We start from the raw sequence: 5,727 nt of genomic DNA, 5'->3' as shown, positions 1-5,727 counted from the left end.
TCATGGGTGTGCTTCCCTGGGATTTCTAGGAGATGAAACCTTACAGCAGAAATTCCATCCCTCTGGCTCTTAAAATCTTTCTTCCCCATCTCCTCAATGTTCCCCGAGCCTTACAACAGGAACTATGCTGTATCAGCACCAGGTAGGGCAGGGTACCACACAATCATTTGTTCTCTGCATCTTGGTCTGCAATGGTCTCCATCTGTTGTGAAGATAATTTTTCTTGTTGTTGTTGAGGGGTTAGAGCTACAATTATTTGTGGATGTATGAGCAAATATTCAGAATGCAGTTAGGACTCATACTGGTTTAGTAAAGTGGTAAGATCCATTGATCTCACTAGCCCCAGGTAGTTGGCTAAGGCTCCAGAACCAGGCTTGGTTGAGTGGACTTTAAGCTCAATTTGACAGCTTTTGGTTATCAGCAGGATATAAGTGCCACTACTGCACCCTTAGGGTTATCAAGCCATGTTGGTTGTTCTTGTAGTTCATGGGTGTCATGGCTGGGTAGGACTATATTTTCTTCCCTCAGTTAGAAGCTTGCATGGCACTTTCTGCTACTATGAAAGCTGGTCCTCAGGGTGGAGGCCTTCAGGTCCGAGCTGGCTAGGATCCTTTGGGTCCTGTGTCTGAAGTTCATGATGTCTTTAGCAACAGGGACTTAACTTCATCCTCTGAGAGGCAGCCAAGAGCAACAGCAATAACCTATAGTGTTTCGGGGAGCTTGTAAGGAGGTTTCCCATGCTGGTACTAAGGTTTTTGTGAAATAGTCTATGTCTCTTGAGGAGTGGCCTTAACAGCCCAGGTGGGAATTTTTAAGTTTTCTGTCTATCTATCTATCTATCTATCTATCTATCTATCTATCTATCTATCTATCTATCTATCATTAATATCTATGTATCTATCTATCATCCATCTCTCTCTCTCTGTGTCTCTCTGTCTGTCTGTCTGTCTGTCTCTCTCTCATGTGTGTGTGTGTGTGTGTGTGTGTAAATGTACATATTTCATATGTATTTTAGGTAAATAGATAGTAGTATGGTTCTTTCTGACTTTTTCAAGCATTTTTACTATTATTTTTCCCCTCCCTTCCCTCCTGTGTTGCTATCCTCCCTCTTTCTCAGCTAACATCTCCTGTTTTTCTCATTTACACTTTCCAATTTCTTTGATCCTGCGATTCCCCTCTCTGTTGCCCCCCACCTCTACCCCTTGGTCCCCTTTTACTTTCTTGGTTTCTATGGTTTCTAAGTTATATGCTAATATTTGAGCATATGGAGTTAGGAGCCAAAGGTGGAGAGAACTTACAGCATTGAGCTTGTGCTGCCCATACACTTATGGGTGTGGGACTGTCCCCTAGAGCCTGGTCAACCTACCAAAGGCCACACCCTTCAAGGGAGCTGACTCCTCTGCCCTGGAGGCCATCAACTGTCAGTGGCTCATGAATGTCTCCTTTCTTGGAATTTTAAAACATAAACATATTACTATAACTACTTCTGCTTCATTTCCCTGCACTAATTTGTATATTTTATCTATTCCCCTGCATTCAATTATCCCATTTAGAGTCTTCCTGTAAGCACTGTGGGGTTTTATTGCATCTTTTAACGTAAACTTGAATGAGTCATACTTAATCTGGCTACTGTTGGTATTATGCTCTCTTCTGTTATCTGTTCCTTTTGTTTTGTGTTTATAATTCTTTCTTTTTAGTTCTTCCTAAGCTTAGGCTTCATTTTACCTTAATTACATTTATGTGTTTATTTATTTAGTAGGGGGGGAGGGGAGGTACACACACACCACTGTGCACAAGTGAATGTTAGAGAACAAATTGGTGGAAGCTGGTTTTCTCCTTCCACCATGTGGGTCCCAGGAATTGAACTTGGGCTATTGGGCGTGGTGGCAAGTGCCTTTACCCAGTGAGCCATCTCCCTGGTCTGTGATGGTCACACTTCTGCCTTTGACAGTGAAGTTGTTGTGGCCGCAGGACAGATGTGGTCGCAGTTGCAGAGATGAAAGCCTCTCTGCCAGCAGGATGGCATCTCCTGAAGGCCATAGTCAGTTAACTTCAAGAATTCAGTTATCCAGTATCCTGGAGCTTGGTAGGACAGACAATTGCTAAGGATTCTGGTAACATCATTTGATAGGAACAGTAAGTGAGTACACTGGACGAAAAGGCCATTTGGGTTGGGTGGGCATGGATGCAGCCAAGAATGAGGAGTCGAAGGTCATCCTACCTGAGGAAAATTTTTTTCATTCCGTGTGACAATAATCTGGCCCACTATTTTGTCTGTGGGGGAGAACATATGTGATTGTGAATGCATTTCTCATCAGTTTTCCACAGAGGACTCCCCACATTTCAATGCTTTTAGGGGTATTGTCACGAGCAAGCTGGAGATTGTGGGACATTTTCTATGACACTTAATGGTCGGTTTCAGGGACCTGTCCACCACAGGCAGCTGAGCTGGCTGCATGCTCCTGCCACAGTCTGAAGTCTGTGTGGATGAGAAGGGAGAAGTGGGGACCATATCTACACAAGGCTTTTCCAGGTCAGGCTGCAGAAGCCCACACAGGCCAGGGTTGCCTTCTCAAACGCTTGGACAATTTTTAACTGGTCTTTTTCAAGTTCCTACTTCTGGATCATCTCCTCACAGGCATGGAGTTGCTCCTGCTCTAGCTACTGCTACTGGGCAATGCTCTTTCTTTTTCCAACTTTTGCTGGTGGTGGTATCCCAGCAAGTTCCTCTCCCCCCCCCTTTTGTTCTTTATACTGCTTGTGGTCTTTGGTATGTCTTTTCAAAAGTTCAGTCTTAAGTTCTCCTGCTTTCGGGAAAGCAGTGTTGTTTACTTTCTTGACCACATCTTTCTTCTCAGGAATGATAGCTGATTTGGTTGTCTCTTTGTTCTGGAAGTTTTTCAATGAACACTATGATGTACTTGTTGTAGAGAATACAGGTGTGTTCAGTGTTGCCTTCTTTAGAGTAAATACATGCCATGTGCATGATCTCAACACCAGAACGAAAGTATCAATGGGGTGGGACGTCTGTTCAATTCAACTGTACTCCCTAGTTGAGAAAGATTCCTCACCTAGGCTTAGGGTGGAAGGCTGACATGCCAACATGGTCAGACATTGGGCCAGTTATTTCTTTCCTGAAGGATGACAGCCGGGGAATCCAGAAATGTTTTATTTTTTAATTGATAGATTTGCCTCTTAAAGTACATTTATATTTACAAGAAAGAAAGGGAACAAGAAGCACCCCTAGATGCTCTTGAACTCTCAGCCACCTCTGCGCTCTTGCAGTTCTGGCATCTTGTGTCCGTGCTTTGTTGACATTCTTACGGATGAGTGAGTGTTGACCCGTCATTCGTATCTAAGGCCCAGGGTCTCCTAAGCGTTCATTCTGTGCTGCACAGTTCTCTGAGTTCTGATAAAACAATGCCATGGATCCCCGCCACAGCAATGTTTTATAGACTTAGAACTCTGAGTGTTCTGCATGCTCAGCTGCCCTCTGCACCCTCCCAGCATGGGCAGAAACCATGGGCAGGTTTTTAAATTTTTGTTACGATCTTTGTATAGTCTTTTTTTTTCATCTTTTTTTTTCCCCAGAGCTGAGGACTAAACCCAGGGCCTTGTGCTTGCTAGGTAAGCACCCTACCACTGAGTTAAATCCCCAACCCCTATATAGTCTTTTTTAGTTTCACCTGTCTCAGAAGGTCATATAGGTTGAGTCATAATCTATATTTTCTGCATGGATTTTCTTCTTCTCCAGGTGCTTAGAAATTATGTATAACTATAATAAGCTACATTTATTTTACTAGTGGACAGGTGCATGCATAAACAGTCATCTCAGCACACATTTTTGTTTTCTCCCCCCCCCCCCCCCGGAGCTGAGGACTGAACCCAGGGCCTTGCGCTTGCTAGGCAAGCACTCTACCATTGAGCTAAATCCCCAACCCCTAATAAACATACTTTTTGTTTCTTTTTAAATTACATATACAGTGTTCTGTCTGCACGTATGCCTGCAGGCCAGAAGAGGGCACCAGATCTCATGACAGATGGTTGTGAGCCACCATGAGGTTGCTGGGAATTGAACTCAGGACCTTTGGAAGAGCAAGCAGTGCTCTTAACCTCTGAGCCATCTCTCCAGCCCCTCTTTATTTTATTAATTACATTTTTTCATTTGTTTTACATCCCAACCACAGTTTCCCCTCCCTTCTCTCTTCCCGTTCCCTCCCCCCGCCTCCCCTCTGCCTCCCCATCCACTCCTCCTCTGTTTTTCCTCAGAAAGGGGCAGGATTCCTATGGGTATCAACAAAGCATGTCTGCATATATTTTTGAGCAAAATAAAAGGTAAGCCCTGTCTGAGGCCCCCTTATCATGGCAAAGATGAGAGGTTTGAACGTCCGTCTTCACTTTCTGTTTCTCCAATATCCAGGCTTAGTTATATTGATTGGAATTTCTACTCCTGGTCTGAAGAAACGTTATTTAGCTGTGCTCTCTTCCAGTCAGGGTCTCTCCTTAGCAATCGCTTAAACATGACAAGAATGCCTTCACTTGTCCTGAATCATTTGGTTTCCCAGGTCCTTGCTCTTTGTTTTACCACATCTTCCTCTTTTCCTGAGGCTGTTATTCTGATTAATTTTTTATGTCCTCAGACACTTCCTGGAATAGTTTTATTAATTAATAAGAAGTGTAGAGATGATAGACTTTCTGGATTCTGTAATGCTGAAGCGGACCTTCCCTTTTTCAATATCATATTTTATGATTTCTTTGAGAATTTTATATAATGCACTGTGGTCACATTTGCCTCTGTTTCACCAACTCTTTTCAGATCTAACCTCCTCCCTGATCCTCCCAACTTCGTGTCATCTTTTTTTTTTTTTTTCTTTTCTTTTTTTTAATAACCACCAAGTCCATTTTTTGCCGCCTATTCATTCAGGTTTGAGGATATCCACAGAAGCATTACCTACCAGAGGCCACAGCCTCAAAGAAAACTGACTCTCCCTGAGCTAGAAGCCAGCAGCTGTCATTAATCCCGCAGTTAGGGGTGACTCATGTGCCCCTCTTTCCTCTGCAGGAGAACGCTGACTGGCTTGATCCTGTGCATGTCTTCTGCAGGCAACCACAGCTACTCTGAGTTGATGAGTGCAGTGGTCCTGTCATGTTCAGAAGACACTGTTTTGCTCCAGTAATCCTAGACCCCCGGCTCTCACAGTCCTTATGTCCCCTCTTCTGTGACGTCCCTGAGCCCTGTGGGGGGACTGATGAAGATTTCCCATCTGTGGCTGAGGACTTTGCTCATGCAAAGCAGGCATTCTTTTGGTCCTGGCTGACAGAAGTAGGTCAGTGGGACAGCTTTCCCAGGTAACACCCACTTCTGGCCCCAGTGGATATTGTCAGCTCTGTTTTCTGATGCATGGCTGTGAGAAAAGGGCCTCTGCCTTCAGGTCCTACTCACAAAAATTGAGCTGCTCCAGCCAGCATGCCTTTCTGCCATGGTGGACGGAGACCTTCTGATACCTGAGCTAACTCAGTTGTCCCTTATGGTAAGTTGTTTCTAGTGGCACACACTAGTACTGAGAAAAGGGATGAATACAGGAGGCTTAAAACTTTTTACTTCTCCTTTAAGTTAACCCTTTTTGTGCAGATTTGACAGGACATGTACATGCTTTTCATTAATGTTTCCTTCAATATGCCAGGCTTGTTTTTGTCTTAGAGTCTTTACACTAGCTTTTATTTTTT

The 5,727-nt window shown here is 43.9% G+C and overlaps 1 pseudogene; it reads right to left on the bottom strand.

The window, feature by feature from the left end:
- Positions 1 to 1,930: 1,930 nt before the first annotated feature.
- On the bottom strand, positions 1,931 to 3,115 carry LOC118597765 (annotated as a pseudogene).
- Between the last annotated feature and the right edge of the window lie 2,612 nt (positions 3,116 to 5,727).

Source organism: Onychomys torridus, chromosome 17, assembly GCF_903995425.1.
Source record: "Onychomys torridus chromosome 17, mOncTor1.1, whole genome shotgun sequence".
NCBI lineage: Eukaryota > Metazoa > Chordata > Mammalia > Rodentia > Cricetidae > Onychomys > Onychomys torridus.
Note: the sequence above shows the minus strand (reverse complement) of the source record. Positions and strands in the feature narration are given on the sequence as shown.